The sequence below is a fragment of the Scyliorhinus canicula genome, chromosome 18 (assembly GCF_902713615.1).
Source record: "Scyliorhinus canicula chromosome 18, sScyCan1.1, whole genome shotgun sequence".
Taxonomy (NCBI): Eukaryota; Metazoa; Chordata; class Chondrichthyes; order Carcharhiniformes; family Scyliorhinidae; genus Scyliorhinus; species Scyliorhinus canicula.
In genome coordinates, this window is record NC_052163.1 from 81,740,886 (window position 1) to 81,758,624 (window position 17,739).

At 48.8% G+C, this 17,739-nt stretch overlaps 1 protein-coding gene across 3 annotated transcripts in view; it reads left to right on the forward strand.

Moving 5' to 3' along the window:
* Positions 1-6,562: 6,562 nt before the first annotated feature.
* Positions 6,563-17,739, forward strand: part of LOC119953603 (procathepsin L-like) — a 62,850-nt gene continuing 51,673 nt past the window's right edge. For 2 of the 3 annotated variants that reach the window (XM_038778023.1, XM_038778025.1), the window contains exon 1: positions 6,682-6,885. The gene's annotated coding sequence lies outside the window, so the exon portion shown is untranslated. Of the gene's footprint in view, positions 6,886-17,739 lie in introns of all 3 variants that reach the window. The other variant, XM_038778024.1, reaches the window with a different exon arrangement.

A 17,739-nucleotide genomic window follows, 5' to 3' on the forward strand; every position in this document is an offset into this window, starting at 1 on the left:
GTATAACAGCAGCAGACCAGCTAAAAGCAGTATAACCAGCAGCAGGGCAGCTGTGAGCAGTATAACCAGCAGCAGGCCAGCTGTGAGCAGTATAACCAGCAGCAGCCCAGCTGTGAGCAGTATAACCAGCAGCAGGGCAGCTGTGAGCAGTATAACCAGCAGCAGGCCAGCTGTGAGCAGTATAACCAGCAGCAGGCCAGCTGTGAGCAGTATAACCAGCAGCAGGCCAGCTAAAAGCAGTATAACCAGCAGCAGGCCAGCTGTGAGCAGTATAACCAGCAGCAGGCCAGCTGTGAGCAGTATAACCAGCAGTAGGCAGCTGTGAGCAGTATAACCAGCAGCAGGCCAGCTGTGAGCAGTATAACCAGCAGCAGGCCAGCTGTGAGCAGTATAACCAGCAGCAGGCCAGCTGTGAGCAGTATAACCAGCAGCAGCCCAGCTGTGAGCAGTATAACCAGCAGCAGGCCAGCTAAAAGCAGTATAACCAGCAGCAGCCCAGCTGTGAGCAGTATAACCAGCAGCAGGCCAGCTAAAAGCAGTATAACCAGCAGCAGGCCAGCTAAAAGCAGTATAACCAGCAGCAGGCCAGCTGTGAGCAGTATAACCAGCAGCAGGGCAGCTAAAAGCAGTATAACCAGCAGCAGACCAGCTGTGAGCAGTATAACCAGCAGCAGGCCAGCTGTGAGCAGTATAACCAACAGCAGGCCAGCTGTGAGCAGTATAACCAGCAGCAGGCCAGCTAAAAGCAGTATAACCAGCAGCATCCCAGCTGTGAGCAGTATAACCAGCAGTAGGCAGCTGTGAGCAGTATAACCAGCAGCAGGCTAGCTGTGAGCAGTATAACCAGCAGTAGGCAGATGTGAGCAGTATAACCAGCAGTAGGCAGCTGTGAGCAGTATAACCAGCAGCAGGCCAGCTAAAAGCAGTATAACCAGCAGCAGGCCAGCTGTGAGCAGTATAACCAGCAGCAGGCCAGCTAAAAGCAGTATAACCAGCAGCAGGCCAGCTGTGAGCAGTATAACCAGCAGCAGGCCAGCTAAAAGCAGTATAACCAGCAGCAGGCCAGCTGTGAGCAGTATAACCAGCAGCATACCAGCTGTGAGCAGTATAACCAGCAGCAGGCCAGCTGTGAGCAGTATAACCAGCAGCAGGCCAGCTGTGAGCAGTATAACCAGCAGCATACCAGCTGTGAGCAGTATAACCAGCAGCAGGCCAGCTGTGAGCAGTATAACCAGCAGCAGGCCAGCTGTGAGCAGTATAACCAGCAGCAGGCCAGCTGTGAGCAGTATAACCAGCAGCATACCAGCTGTGAGCAGTATAACCAGCAGCAGGCCAGCTGTGAGCAGTATAACCAGCAGCAGGCCAGCTGTGAGCAGTATAACCAGCAGCAGGCCAGCTGTGAGCAGTATAACCAGCAGCAGGCCAGCTGTGAGCAGTATAACCAGCAGCAGGCCAGCTGTGAGCAGTATAACCAGCAGCAGCCCAGCTGTGAGCAGTATAACCAGCAGCAGGCTAGCTGTGAGCAGTATAACCAGCAGTAGGCAGCTGTGAGCAGAATAACCAGCAGCAGCCCAGCTGTGAGCAGTATAACCAGCAGCAGTCCAGCTGTGAGCAGAATAACCAGCAGCAGGCCAACTGTGAGCAGTATAACCAGCAGCAGCCCAGCTGTGAGCAGTATAACCAGCAGCAGGCCAGCTGTGAGCAGTATAACCAGCAGCAGGCCAGCTGTGAGCAGTATAACCAGCAGCAGGGCAGCTAAAAGCAGTATAACCAGCAGCAGGCCAGCTGTGAGCAGTATAACAGCAGCAGGCCAGCTAAAAGCAGTATAACCAGCAGCAGGCCAGCTGTGAGCAGTATAACCAGCAGCAGGCCAGCTGTGAGCAGTATAACCAGCAGCAGGCCAGCTGTGAGCAGTATAACCAGCAGCAGGCCAGCTGTGAGCAGTATAACCAGCAGTAGGCAGCTGTGAGCAGTATAACCAGCAGCAGGCCAGCTGTGAGCAGTATAACCAGCAGCAGGCCAGCTGTGAGCAGTATAACCAGCAGCAGCTCAGCTGTGAGCAGTATAACCAGCAGCAGGCCAGCTGTGAGCAGTATAACCAGCAGTAGGCCAGCTCTGAGCAGTATAACAGCAGCAGACCAGCTAAAAGCAGTATAACCAGCAGCAGGCCAGCTGTGAGCAGTATAACCAGCAGCAGGCCAGCTGTGAGCAGTATAACCAGCAGCAGGCCAGCTCTGAGCAGTATAACAGCAGCAGACCAGCTAAAAGCAGTATAACCAGCAGCAGGCCAGCTGTGAGCAGTATAACCAGCAGCAGGCCAGCTGTGAGCAGTATAACCAGCAGCAGGCCAGCTAAAAGCAGTATAACCAGCAGCAGCCCAGCTGTGAGCAGTATAACCAGCAGTAGGCAGCTAAAAGCAGTATAACCAGCAGCAGCCCAGCTGTGAGCAGTATAACCAGCAGCAGGCCAGCTGTGAGCAGTATAACCAGCAGCAGGCCAGCTGTGAGCAGTATAACCAGCAGCAGCCCAGCTGTGAGCAGTATAACCAGCAGCAGGGCAGCTGTGAGCAGTATAACCAGCAGCAGGGCAGCTGTGAGCAGTATAACCAGCAGCAGCCCAGCTGTGAGCAGTATAACCAGCAGCAGGGCAGCTGTGAGCAGTATAACCAGCAGCAGCCCAGCTGTGAGCAGTATAACCAGCAGCAGGCCAGCTGTGAGCAGTATAACCAGCAGCAGGCCAGCTAAAAGCAGTATAACCAGCAGCAGCCCAGCTGTGAGCAGTATAACCAGCAGCAGGCCAGCTAAAAGCAGTATAACCAGCAGCAGGCCAGCTAAAAGCAGTATAACCAGCAGCAGGCCAGCTGTGAGCAGTATAACCAGCAGCAGGGCAGCTAAAAGCAGTATAACCAGCAGCAGACCAGCTGTGAGCAGTATAACCAGCAGCAGGCCAGCTGTGAGCAGTATAACCAACAGCAGGCCAGCTGTGAGCAGTATAACCAGCAGCAGGCCAGCTGTGAGCAGTATAACCAACAGCAGGCCAGCTGTGAGCAGTATAACCAGCAGCAGGCCAGCTAAAAGCAGTATAACCAGCAGCATCCCAGCTGTGAGCAGTATAACCAGCAGCAGGCTAGCTGTGAGCAGTATAACCAGCAGTAGGCAGCTGTGAGCAGTATAACCAGCAGTAGGCAGCTGTGAGCAGTATAACCAGCAGCAGGCAGCTGTGAGCAGTATAACCAGCAGCAGGCCAGCTGTGAGCAGTATAACCAGCAGCAGCTCAGCTGTGAGCAGTATAACCAGCAGCAGGCCAGCTAAAAGCAGTATAACCAGCAGCAGGCCAGCTGTGAGCAGTATAACCAGCAGCAGGCCAGCTAAAAGCAGTATAACCAGCAGCAGGCCAGCTGTGAGCAGTATAACCAGCAGCAGGCCAGCTAAAAGCAGTATAACCAGCAGCAGACCAGCTGTGAGCAGTATAACCAGCAGCAGGCCAGCTGTGAGCAGTATAACCAGCAGCAGGCCAGCTGTGAGCAGTATAACCAGCAGCAGGCCAGCTGTGAGCAGTATAACCAGCAGCAGGCCAGCTAAAAGCAGTATAACCAGCAGCAGGCCAGCTGTGAGCAGTATAACCAGCAGCAGGCCAGCTGTGAGCAGTATAACCAACAGCAGGCCAGCTGTGAGCAGTATAACCAGCAGCAGGCCAGCTAAAAGCAGTATAACCAGCAGCATCCCAGCTGTGAGCAGTATAACCAGCAGCAGGCTAGCTGTGAGCAGTATAACCAGCAGTAGGCAGCTGTGAGCAGTATAACCAGCAGTAGGCAGCTGTGAGCAGTATAACCAGCAGCAGGCAGCTGTGAGCAGTATAACCAGCAGCAGGCCAGCTGTGAGCAGTATAACCAGCAGCAGCTCAGCTGTGAGCAGTATAACCAGCAGCAGGCCAGCTAAAAGCAGTATAACCAGCAGCAGGCCAGCTGTGAGCAGTATAACCAGCAGCAGGCCAGCTAAAAGCAGTATAACCAGCAGCAGGCCAGCTGTGAGCAGTATAACCAGCAGCAGGCCAGCTAAAAGCAGTATAACCAGCAGCAGACCAGCTGTGAGCAGTATAACCAGCAGCAGGCCAGCTGTGAGCAGTATAACCAGCAGCAGGCCAGCTGTGAGCAGTATAACCAGCAGCAGGCCAGCTGTGAGCAGTATAACCAGCAGCAGGCCAGCTAAAAGCAGTATAACCAGCAGCAGGCCAGCTGTGAGCAGTATAACCAGCAGTAGGCAGCTGTGAGCAGTATAACCAGCAGCAGGCCAGCTCTGAGCAGTATAACAGCAGCAGACCAGCTAAAAGCAGTATAACCAGCAGCAGGCCAGCTGTGAGCAGTATAACCAGCAGCAGGCCAGCTGTGAGCAGTATAACCAGCAGCAGCCCAGCTGTGAGCAGTATAACCAGCAGCAGGGCAGCTGTGAGCAGTATAACCAGCAGCAGGGCAGCTGTGAGCAGTATAACCAGCAGCAGCCCAGCTGTGAGCAGTATAACCAGCAGCAGGGCAGCTGTGAGCAGTATAACCAGCAGCAGCCCAGCTGTGAGCAGTATAACCAGCAGCAGGCCAGCTGTGAGCAGTATAACCAGCAGCAGGCCAGCTGAAAGCAGTATAACCAGCAGCAGCCCAGCTGTGAGCAGTATAACCAGCAGCAGGCCAGCTAAAAGCAGTATAACCAGCAGCAGGCCAGCTAAAAGCAGTATAACCAGCAGCAGGCCAGCTGTGAGCAGTATAACCAGCAGCAGGGCAGCTAAAAGCAGTATAACCAGCAGCAGACCAGCTGTGAGCAGTATAACCAGCAGCAGGCCAGCTGTGAGCAGTATAACCAGCAGCAGACCAGCTGTGAGCAGTATAACCAGCAGCAGGCCAGCTGTGAGCAGTATAACCAACAGCAGGCCAGCTGTGAGCAGTATAACCAGCAGCAGGCCAGCTAAAAGCAGTATAACCAGCAGCATCCCAGCTGTGAGCAGTATAACCAGCAGCAGGCTAGCTGTGAGCAGTATAACCAGCAGTAGGCAGCTGTGAGCAGTATAACCAGCAGTAGGCAGCTGTGAGCAGTATAACCAGCAGCAGGCAGCTGTGAGCAGTATAACCAGCAGCAGGCCAGCTGTGAGCAGTATAACCAGCAGCAGCTCAGCTGTGAGCAGTATAACCAGCAGCAGGCCAGCTAAAAGCAGTATAACCAGCAGCAGGCCAGCTGTGAGCAGTATAACCAGCAGCAGGCCAGCTAAAAGCAGTATAACCAGCAGCAGGCCAGCTGTGAGCAGTATAACCAGCAGCAGGCCAGCTGTGAGCAGTATAACCAGCAGCAGGCCAGCTGTGAGCAGTATAACCAGCAGCAGGCCAGCTAAAAGCAGTATAACCAGCAGCAGGCCAGCTGTGAGCAGTATAACCAGCAGTAGGCAGCTGTGAGCAGTATAACCAGCAGCAGGCCAGCTCTGAGCAGTATAACAGCAGCAGACCAGCTAAAAGCAGTATAACCAGCAGCAGGCCAGCTGTGAGCAGTATAACCAGCAGCAGGCCAGCTGTGAGCAGTATAACCAGCAGCAGCCCAGCTGTGAGCAGTATAACCAGCAGCAGGGCAGCTGTGAGCAGTATAACCAGCAGCAGGGCAGCTGTGAGCAGTATAACCAGCAGCAGCCCAGCTGTGAGCAGTATAACCAGCAGCAGGGCAGCTGTGAGCAGTATAACCAGCAGCAGCCCAGCTGTGAGCAGTATAACCAGCAGCAGGCCAGCTGTGAGCAGTATAACCAGCAGCAGGCCAGCTAAAAGCAGTATAACCAGCAGCAGCCCAGCTGTGAGCAGTATAACCAGCAGCAGGCCAGCTAAAAGCAGTATAACCAGCAGCAGGCCAGCTAAAAGCAGTATAACCAGCAGCAGGCCAGCTGTGAGCAGTATAACCAGCAGCAGGGCAGCTAAAAGCAGTATAACCAGCAGCAGACCAGCTGTGAGCAGTATAACCAGCAGCAGGCCAGCTGTGAGCAGTATAACCAGCAGCAGACCAGCTGTGAGCAGTATAACCAGCAGCAGGCCAGCTGTGAGCAGTATAACCAACAGCAGGCCAGCTGTGAGCAGTATAACCAGCAGCAGGCCAGCTAAAAGCAGTATAACCAGCAGCATCCCAGCTGTGAGCAGTATAACCAGCAGCAGGCTAGCTGTGAGCAGTATAACCAGCAGTAGGCAGCTGTGAGCAGTATAACCAGCAGTAGGCAGCTGTGAGCAGTATAACCAGCAGCAGGCAGCTGTGAGCAGTATAACCAGCAGCAGGCCAGCTGTGAGCAGTATAACCAGCAGCAGCTCAGCTGTGAGCAGTATAACCAGCAGCAGGCCAGCTAAAAGCAGTATAACCAGCAGCAGGCCAGCTGTGAGCAGTATAACCAGCAGCAGGCCAGCTAAAAGCAGTATAACCAGCAGCAGGCCAGCTGTGAGCAGTATAACCAGCAGCAGGCCAGCTAAAAGCAGTATAACCAGCAGCAGGCCAGCTGTGAGCAGTATAACCAGCAGCATACCAGCTGTGAGCAGTATAACCAGCAGCAGGCCAGCTGTGAGCAGTATAACCAGCAGTAGGCAGCTGTGAGCCAGCTAAAAGCAGTATAAATGTTGATTCCCTAGCGGTTTCTGGGGTTGCTGTTGCCGGAATCTTGCATTCCTTTGTGCCGTATACAGTAAGTACAGGAAACTGCCTTTGGAGACACATTTGACCAATTTGTCTATTCCCGCGGCAGAGTTTTGGAATTTCCCAGTCACATGAGATCGGCCAGAGGAAGTTGTTTTTTTGTTCTGTCCCGGCACTGGTATAGTTTGGAGTCTGAAGTGTTAACTCCACACTGGGGTTCAGCGGGACCACAGGAGGCGGCTACAAGGTAGGTCTGACTATCCTCCGGATTGGCATTAATGTGAGACCTTAGACCCCGAGTGTAGACAGGGGGTGTGACGAAGGATATTCCAACTTCCTGGAGAAAGCTCAACAAGCTCGGGAGTTTGCTCTTTGCCTGCAAGTCTGATCCCAAAATCTGTCCGCTCATTTAGAAACTAAAACACTTTTTTGCTGATTGTGCAGTCTATGAATCTAAAAGAGATGGAGAATTATTGTTGGGGAAATCAAACCACCGGCTGGAAGTTCTCCTCCAAGTCACTCACTGTCCTGATTTGGTAATGATTGCAGAGTAATTCGTGCCCCCGAATGAGGCCATTCGGCCCATCGTCCCTCTTTCAGTAGGGAGATTATGCTTCAGTTGTACATTAAATTGCTGAGACCTCGGGAGTATTGTGGACAATATTGGTCTACTTATTTAAGGAAAGATGTAAATACATTGTAAGAATTCCGAGGAGGTTTACTTCCGGCGCCAGGGACCCGAGTTCAATTCCGGCCCTGAGTGACTGTGTGTGGAGTTTGCACTTTCTCCCCGTGTCTGAATGGGTTTCCTCCGGGTGCTCCGGTTTCCTCCCACACTCCAAAGATGGACAGGGTGGATTGGCTGTGCTAAATTGCTGCTTAGTGTCCAAAATGTTAGGTGGGGTTAATGGGATCAGGCAGAAGCGTGGGCCTAGGTAGGGTGATCTTTTAGAGGGTCGTGATGTGTCAGGCAGGTTGGGTCGATGTGGACTGCACTTGATGCAGTGTAGCGAGAGACAGACCTCTAACGCTGGAGAAGATCCAACACGATTTTATTGAATGTATCAACTAATATACATGTTCAGCTGTGGGTTGACACTATACTGAACTGACTGGAGACCTAGTACTAGCCTGACCAGACTTACTAGCTACCGCATGGTGTTTGCACTGGATAGCTCACGAACTCTGACTGTCTCAGTGGCTGGGTCCAGAGAGAGCAGGAAACCTGGCGCCCTCTGACTTTGTAGTGGTAGTGTCCTGTCTGGTGATTGGCTGCTCTGTGCTGTGTGCTTACTGGTCATCCTGTGTGTCAATCACTGCCTGTCTGTGCTCCATTATATACATCGGTGTACATTATGACATCTCCCCCCTTTTGTTTTAGATAATAAATATTAAGGTGCGTGTGCATATGTATATGTGCCTGATGTTATGGGAGCGGCATTTTCAGAACCCCAAAATGTATCAAGGAGTTCTACCAAACTCTCCCTTTAATGTATTGTTGCTTTTGAAGCACATGGCTTGTTCCCTCAGTGTGGTGTTACAATAATGGACACGTGGTTTTTAAAACAAGACAATGTTTATTCCATGAACTCAGCTTAACCTTTTAAAATAAACATTGGATCTCTTAACACCCCTTACTTAAAAGATAACCCCAAAAATCATACAACACTAAATAATCCCTCAAAATGTTCCATCAAACTGCCAAAAGACTTAACACCTTTAAACAGAAACACATCAGGTTAAAGACATTACCATTATGAGTTTAAATCACCCAAATGATTCAGAGATAGTCTTTTCTGGCAGAGATCACCGCAGATCCAGCTCACAGCAAACACAGACACACCCAAGCTCTTTTCCTCAAAACCGAAAACTAAACACTGCAAAATGGCTGAGCTAAAAACCCAGCTCCACCCACACTCTGACATCACTTCAGTAACATCGGTTTCTTAAAGGTACTCTCACATGACACTGACTATATACAAAATGTGTCAAAATGAACTTATATACATAGGAAGGTGTCGATAGTGCAGATATAAGACAGATGAAATATTTACAGAGGTCAAAACGGTGAGTCACAAAATGTACAAAAGTTCAGTCTGTAGATTTAGTCTTTGTGGTGGATCAGGGGCCGCCTGCACTTGGATAGGTGGGATCGCGGTGGTCGCGGGGTCCGGCAGGATTGCTGGTAGATCGGTGGCCTCGTGGTAGGGTACTTCTGGAGGAAGCATCGTGGGGGGCCGGGGCATTTCGGTCAGGTGCCCATCTGTTGCGCCGTAGCAGGGAGCCATCGGCCATGCAGACAAGGAACGATCTTGGGGCCACTTGCTTGATCACGACAGCTGTAGCTGACCAGCCGCCGTCAGGCAACTGTACCCGAACACGATCAGTTGGGACCAGCTCGGGTAGATCCGTGGCATGAGCATCATATGCGGATTTCTGTTGGGCCCGAGACTGTTGCATTTTGTGTACGACTGTGTGGTGGTCAAGGTCTGGAACATGGATGGCTGGAACTGTGGTCCTCAGAGTGTGATTCATGAGCATATGCGCTGGAGACAACCCAGTGGACAGTGGGGTTGCCCTGTATGCCAGCAGTGCCAGCTTGAAGTCGAAGCCTGAGTCTGCAACCTTGCACAACAACCGCTTAACAATATGGACCCCTTTCTCGGCCTTCCCGTTTGACTGTGGGTAGTGGGGGCTGGAGGTTACGTGACGGAAGTTGTAGGACCGTGCAAAATCAGACCATTCCTGGCTGTAAAAGCAAGGACCGTTGTCGCTCATTACCGTGAGCGGTATCCCATCCCTGGCGAACGTTTCTTTGCAGGCTTTGATCACCGCCTTTGACATGAGGTCGAACAGTTTCACCACTCCTTGGTAACTGGAGAAGTAGTCGACCAGGAATACGTAGTCACGCCCCTTGGCGTGGAAAAGGATGACACCGACTTTGGACCATGGAGAGGTCACTATCTCATGTTGCTGCAACATTTCTTTGGGTTGAGCTGGCTGAAATTTCTGACATGTAGGGCAGTTGAGGACTGTGTTGGCAATGTCCTGGCTGATGCCCGGCCAATAGACTGCCTCCAGAGCTCTGCGTCGGCATTTCTCGACCTCAAGGTGACCCTCATGGAGTTGGCCGAGCACCATAGCTCACATGCTCTGCGGAATCACGATCCCGTCGAGCTTCAGGAGGATGCCTTCCACCACCATCAGGTCGTCCTTTACGTTGAAGAACTGGGGACATTGTCCCTTCTGCCAGCCATTTGTAAGGTGCTGCATCACATGCTGTACCACAGGATCCTTTGCTGTTTCCTCACGAATTTGGATCACCCGCTTGTCAGAGGCCAGAAGTTTGGTGGCACACAATTGCACTTGCGCTTCTATGCGGCAGATTAAGTCAATTTGTTCACACGGTGTGGTAATGGACCTGGATAGGGCATCTGCAACAATTAGTTCTTTGCCTGGCGTGTAGACAAGTTGAAAGTCATAGCGGCATAGTTTAAGAAGAATTCGCTATAACCTAGGCGTCATGTCATTTAAATCCTTCTGGATTATGTGGACTAGTGCCCTGTGGTCCGTCTCTACCGTGAATTTTGGCAGGCCATAGACATAGTCATGAAACTTGACTATTCCCGTTAGGAGGCCCAGACATTCCTTCTCAATCTGAGTGTACCGTTGCTCAGTGGGCGTCATGGCTCTGGAGGCAAACGCCACTGGAGCCCAGGTCGAGGAGTCATCTCGTTGGAGGAGCACCTCCCCAATGCCGTCCTGGCTTGCATTAGTGGATATCTTTGTTTCCTTCGTTGGGTCGAAGAACGCAGAACCGGGGCAGTGGTGAGCTTCGCTTTCAGCTCACGCCATTCCTCTTCATATGTGGGCAGCCACTGGAATTCCGTCGACTTCTTGACGAGATGGCGGAGGTCCGTGGTGTGGGATGCCACATATTGGGAATGAATTTCCCGACGAAGTTGACCATCCCGAGAAAGCGGAGGACCGCCTTCTTGTCCTCTGGGGTCTTCATGGCATTGATCGCCGAAACCTTGTCAGCATCTGGCCGCATGACTTGCTGAGAGATGTGGTCACCAAGGAATTTGATGTCCGATTGACCGAATGAGCACTTGGCCCTGTTGAGCTGGAGACCATGCTCATGGATTCTCTGGAATACTTTCTTGAGGCGAGCGATGTGTTCCTGGGGCGTTGTGGACCAGATGATGACATCGTCAACATACACTCGTACCCCCTCAATACCCTCCATCATCTGTTCCATGATGCGGTGAAATACCTCTGAAGCAGAGATGATGCCAAAAGGCATCCGGTTGTAGCAGTAGCGCCCGAACGGGGTATTGAATGTGCACAGCTTGCGACTGGACGCGTCCAGCTGTATTTGCCAGAATCCCGAGGAGGCGTCCAGCTTCGTAAAGAATTTGGCATGAGCCATCTCACTGGTCAGCTCTTAATGTTTTGGTATTGGGTAATGCTCCCCGCATGATGTTGCAGTTTTCGATCCTTGGGGTCAATGCAGACCCGAAGCTCCCCTGACGGCTTCTTGATGCAGACCATGGAGCTGACCCAGTCCGTGGGCTCTGTGACCTTCGATAAGATGCCCTGGTCTTGGTCTTGGTCTTGTAATTGCTGCTTGAGGCGATCCTTGAGGGGTGCCGGCACCCGGTGTGGTGCATGAATTACAGGGGTGGCGTTCGGCTTGAGCAGGATTTTGTATCGGTATGGGAGCGTGCCCATTCCGTCGAATACGCTGTGGTCCTGCGTGATGATGTCATCAATATCAGCTTGGAAGTTTTCATCAGGTGAGGCCGTCGCCTGTGACGATGACATGGTTTGGACTTGCTGAACCAGGTTCAGGAGCTTGCAGGCCCGAGCACCGAGCAAGGATGCTCTGTTAGGTCCAGCGATCTCAAACCGCAGCGTTGCTTTGATCACCTTGTTGGACACCCCTAGTTGGCACGAGCCACTGGCAGCTATGGCATTGCCATTGTAGTCAAGGAGCTGGCAGGCCAGTGGAAGAATACTTGGTCTTGACGCAGATGATGTCGAGATCGGATTTCGAGATGAGGTTCACCGATGCACCTCCCCTTTTTTTCTTCTTTTTTTGGAAGAAGAAAAGAAACAACCAGTCACAGAAACAGGCGCCCTTCTTTAACAATATCCAAAAGTTTCTGTGAACTAGCCCCTCTTTTTGTAAAACAGTCTGACAATTGATAGCTACTGTCAACACATTTAATTTTAACTATCTCTCTTCTGTTCAACATCTGCTTCAAACTTGCGATGTCTATCCTTAACCTTTTTTCATTGACACTTTTTGTAGAGTGCACATTTTCTCATAGTGATTTATTGTCAATGTGACATTCAATAGGTATATTTCCCTAATCCCAACATTTCTGTCAATATCTGAGATATATAAAAGGCCATATCAACCGTTCTACAAGGCTTAACTTCTCAGTAGCCGAAGTGCTTTTGACCACTTATTTTCTTTGTTACCCACACAAGGGGGCAACATTTACCATTGTTCCCCAAAAGGAAAATTATAAAACCTCCTGCGTTTGAAACCCCATCATATAAATTTGCATAGGACGCATCGCTATAAACTATGAGTTTCAAGTGCCTAAGGTCACCTAAAACCGGGAACTTCAAAACACACTCCTGCATTTTTAGTTTGACAAACGCTTTATTTGCTGTTATTATGTCTTCCACTTTGGGATCATTCATTTTTGTACTCAACTCTGAGTCACCAAAACTCACATCCTGTCTAGTATCTCTACCAGTTCAGTTGCCCAATTAACCTTCGCAGTTGCTCTTTTTCCATCTTTGAAACCATTGTGTCTTTTTGTGAAACCCGATCATGACTAATTGCTATTGGGCTGATGCTTTCCAAATAAGATTGCTGACATAAAGTTGCCCCTAACTTAGTCTGTCCGATTTCTAGTCCAATATATTTAAATGCACCGGAAGCCTGACTTCCAACCCTGAATTCTTTCCTCAAACCAGAGATTACAATAGATTCAAAATCACTAGTCTCACCCCATCATAAAGATGCCAGAAAGATTTCTTTATAGTGCCAGTAAAACATTGCCGGATCTGCTTTCAACTGGCAACAGCCTAACAGCCAACTGACCTTACCGAAAAGTACCAGACTCTAGATGCATCATTCAATCCATATACACAATTGTTCAACTTCCAGAGTACCCCTCCTGTGTTAGCTGCCTCTTTCGGAGGATGGAGAAAAATGTCTCTTTGGAGCTGCTGGCCCTGCAAAAAGGCAGCTTTTATATCTATTGATTTGCCTTTGTGGCTAATAGAGCCAAGAAGATCTTTAAAATAATCTTTCCTGCCGTAGGTGAATCTACCCTTAAATCCTGATCTTCAAGGTTTTCTTCAAATCCCCTTGCCACAAGCCTGGCCTTTGCCTTATAAATTCCATCTGGAAGAACCTTTTCCATACAAATCCATCTGTGGGATAGAGCTTTTTGTCCCCTATCAGGTACTTCCGTGTATACCCCAAATTCACTCCAACTATGCAATTCTTGCTGTTTGGCATCTTTGATAACTTTTTCATCTAATTTATTGGAAGCCACCAAAATCTCACGTGCATGTGGGCTTCTACTCCTATTAGTATTCGAGTCTTACGTTCCGAGATCTTGATAAACTACGTCCCCTCTCCCGCCTGGTATCTCGTTCTGTACTGCCACTGCTTGATCATTCCCTTCTGCTGTTGGATGTCCTTTCAATAGTTCTCGACCTTTTCCTGCAGACCTGTTCACTATCTGATGTACTATCTGAACTGGCACTGCGTTTCTGCACCCTCCATTTTTGAACTACGTTTTCCAAATCCATTGTCTTGACTCCCTCCCCTGAATGCTGTACATTCAGCCAATGTTTATACTTTCTAGTGGCCTTCCCTGCTCTACTAATAACAGTTGCATCCTTCCATTGACTAGACCCTTCAGGCAAGTTTGTCACTTTTGTACCAACCTTTGGCATTCGCCCTTTCAGAAAAATGGCCTGTTCTAATTCATCAGAAGTGTTGGGTTCCTCTACAGAAACCCTGCCTATATCAGTTAACTGGTTTTCATAGTTCTGTAACATGTGCGTACCAGATGACTCTGGTTCCTCGTCATGTCTGTCTGCTCTGTCTAAATTTGAAAATTTGTAATCTGTACTCTTATCTTTGATGAATGCACCCTAATAGTTTGATTACCATGTTGCAAAATAATTGTTTTGCCATCTATGCCTATGATCTTCCCTGGGCCTTCCATTCATTAGAATTGTCTCTCTTATGGTATACCATGTCTCCTTGCTGAAAAACGGCATATGATGGCCGTACATTATGTCTTAAAGCTCTGCGAATTCTTTCAGAGACTTCTGCTTCCAAAAAGGCTTTTCTACTGCTGTGTAATGCATTTAAATGCTCAGCAAAAGCAGAGCTAATTGTCGTCCCTTCCCAAGCTGGAGGCTGGTCGTCTAAGATGGACAGAATTTTAGGGTTTCTACCAAACACTAATTGATAGGGACTATAGCCCCCAACCATCTGCAATGAATTCTTTGCATGTACTGCCCATGCTAAAGCTGAATTTAACTTGCAGTTCGTCTATCCGCCAAAACTTTCCGGAGCATGTCATCTATTACCGCGTGGTTTCTTTCACACACCATTACTAAATGGGCTTTCCGCAGCCGTATTCATAACTGCGATATTCACATTTTCACAAATATCCCTAAACTCATCATTAGCAAATTCTCCCCCATTATCCGTAAGGAATTTTGCCGGTGGGCTTATTCCTGTCCCTATTCATTTTTCCACGATTTGATCCAGAATTACGCTCTTTTCTTTACTTCGTACAATCGTTGATTGACTAAATCTGGTTGCTAAATCTACAAAATGCAAAATAAATATATTATTGGCTTTATCCCAGATCTTAAGGCCCATGGCCACAATGTCGTTAAAATCCTTGGCCAAAGGTAAGGTTACTATCGGTCATGCTGGTGTCCTTCTGTACTTCCTACAAACTTCACAGCGATCACTAACCTGTTCTATCAGTTTAGTATAGTCTTCATCCCTTACCCCTGCATCCTTTAATACATTTTTCAGCCTCCAAGGAGACGGATGCGCAAATTGCCTATGCGGTTTTAATACAACAAGCTTTTTAATCAGCTAAGTCCCATTTTGAAATGAAAATGAAATGAAAATCGCTTATTGTCACGAGTAGGCTTCAAATGAAGTTACTGTGAAAAGCCCCTAGTCGCCACATTCCGGCGCCTGTTCGGGGAGGCTGTTACGGGAATCGAACCGTGCTGCTGGCCTGCTTTCAAAGCCAGCGATTTAGCCCAGTGTGCTAACTGCCCTGCTCAACTGCCACAAACACATCCTTAACAACTGTACTTGAAATATTATTTGTCAGCAATGGAATACAATAGTGTCTCGACTGTGTAAATTGTAAGTCCACCGTCTTTCCAAAAACTGTTGCCTTATCCTGTTCCATATCCAGTTTCATGTGTGCTTTCTTCATCGACGGTCTGCTCAGAAGCAAAGGTATCTCACTTGATACAACATCCGTGCTAATGAAATGATTCACTCCGACAATATTGCAAGTGATCGCCACTCTTTTCAGCGACTTCAGAGTATTATCATCCCCAAACCTGAAACTTGTGGAACTTTCAAATTCCTTCACCTTGTTACGATTTTCAGCATTCAAGGAGTCCAGGTACCATTTTAACCAGCCAATTCCACTGTCCAATACAGCACAATTGAACGATTCTGCAACCAACACCCTCATTACCGGTGTAAAACTGCTTGTTAATAGGACAATGCCTTCTTTCTGGTCACTATCTTTTTCCTCTTCTGACTCTTCTGTGTCATGTGTCGCTCCAAACACTTTATTATAACATATTGGGCAGTTGAAAGCATAATGGTATTGCGAGTTGCATCGAAAACATCGATTTATCATACCCTGTGCATTTCAGGGGTTCATATTCCTATTGTAGGTTCTAACTGAGTTTCTGTCTTCATACTTTCCGGGTCCCGATCTCCCTCTACAGTCTTGGAACCTGTTTGTGGACGTGCGATTTCGCCATCCTGTTAGTAGTGTGTCTTCCATATTCTGCTTTATTGCAGGCTGACCTATTTGGGTCATCAGAGACATTGGAATTGAATGTTTCCCCAGAAACTTTTAAAAACCTTCTGTCATCTGATCGAAATAAGGTATCCTTATCCGCAAACTGAACTCCTGTCAAAACCAGGAGCCTATCCATTGATCGTACGATCCCCTTTCAGAAAATAAGGGGGGTAGTCATATCCAGCCATCTTTATCCTTGGTTCAGCCATATATTTTTCACTCAGTCCTTGGTTTGGTCTGGATAAATTGTATCTTTCAACCCTTCACACTTGCACAGCAAGCATTCTCTGCTACCATTTGTTAGACGTTTAGCTGCTGTAGTATAAAGAGTCAAAGGTTCTGCAGATTTTCCACAAAACACCTTTAATTTCCTTCAACAGACTTTGCACAAAACTCTAACATCACATCACCTGACACAAGGGCCACCTGAAGCCCCTTTACATATCAGTGTCAATTATTGGATGCTTAACATAAATGAGATAACTAATTTGAATGTCTCTTAACCCATTACTTAACAAATGGGCGCTGGAGGATTAGTGAGTGACTAAAGACAGAAGCAGCGTAGGTTAAAAAATGTACAGCACAGCATGGAGGAGATGGAATTGATTAGAATTGAAGGGAGTGGGGGAGGTTTAAGTTAGATTGGCAGGGTGATGGGAACCTGGGGGCAACTTCTGAGCAGGGAATGGGCGATGGAGGATTCGTGAGTGACTAAAGACAGAAGCAGCATAGGTTTAAAAAGTGTACAGCACAGCAGTCTGGCAGTGCTGATGGGCATATATGTAAATCCAAGGAGCATAATAAATAAAGCCAATGAGCTGAGAACCCAGATAGACACCGGGCGGCTTGATATCATCACTATAATGGAAAGTTGGCTGAAGGAGGGACAAAGATGGCAACCCAACATCCCTGGATATAGAGTTTTCCAGCAGGGTAGGGAGGGGGATTAAAAAAAGGTAGGAATGTAGCATTATTGGTTAAAACATCAATTGCAGCTATGAGGAGAGATTGGATAGGCTAGGTGTATTTTCCTTATAGGAGAGGAGGCTGCTGGGCAGCACAGTAGTTAGCATTGCTGCCTCACGGCACCGAGGACCCGGGTTCGATCCCGGCCCCGGGTCACTGTCCGTGCGGCGTTTGCAAACTCTCCCCGTGTCTGTGTGGATCCCACCCCCACAACCCAAAAGGTGTGCAGGGTAGGTGGATTGGCCATGCTAAATTTCCCCTAAATTGGAAAAAAATAATTGGGTACTCTAAATTTATAAAAAAGAACAGAGGAGGCTACAAGGTGACTTAATTCAGGTGTACAAAATTATGAGATTATGAGGGGCCTAGGGGTCTATTATGATGGATAGGAAAGGCTTGTTCCCCCTAGCTGAATAGGTCAATTACCAGGGGGCAGAGATTTAAAGTGATTCATAGAAGAAATAGAGGGGACACGAGGGAAGAAAATCTTTCACCAAAGGGCGGTGGACGTCTGGAATTCACGGCCTAAATTGGTGGCTGAGGCAGACACCTTCAACTCATTTAAAAGGTACCTGGATCTGCACCCGACATTCTATAACCTGCAAGGTACAGACCAGGTGCTGGGAATTGGGATTATATTAAACGGCTAGTTTGTTTTATTTTTTCTCTTTGTTGTCCGACGCACACGATGGGCTGAATGGCCTCTTTCTGCATCAGAACATTTCTATGGTTCTAACATCAAGGAGAGAAATAGGGGGGGGGGAGATTTTCAGCCCGTTCGCGCCAGCAGGATCATCTCGTCCCGCCGATGTTGAACCCCCGTCGTGGGTTCACAATGCAAAATCTCTTTGACAATGGTTGCGATCAGCTGGTGAACAGTCAGGAGGGGGTCATCAATCTGGGATTGGAGGCAGGAAATGGCTGAGGAATCAGGGTGGTGTCAGGGAATAGAGGCTTGGGGAAAGAAATGCAGAGTGGGGAATGGCTGCTCAGGAGGATGAGGGAATTGGGGGACA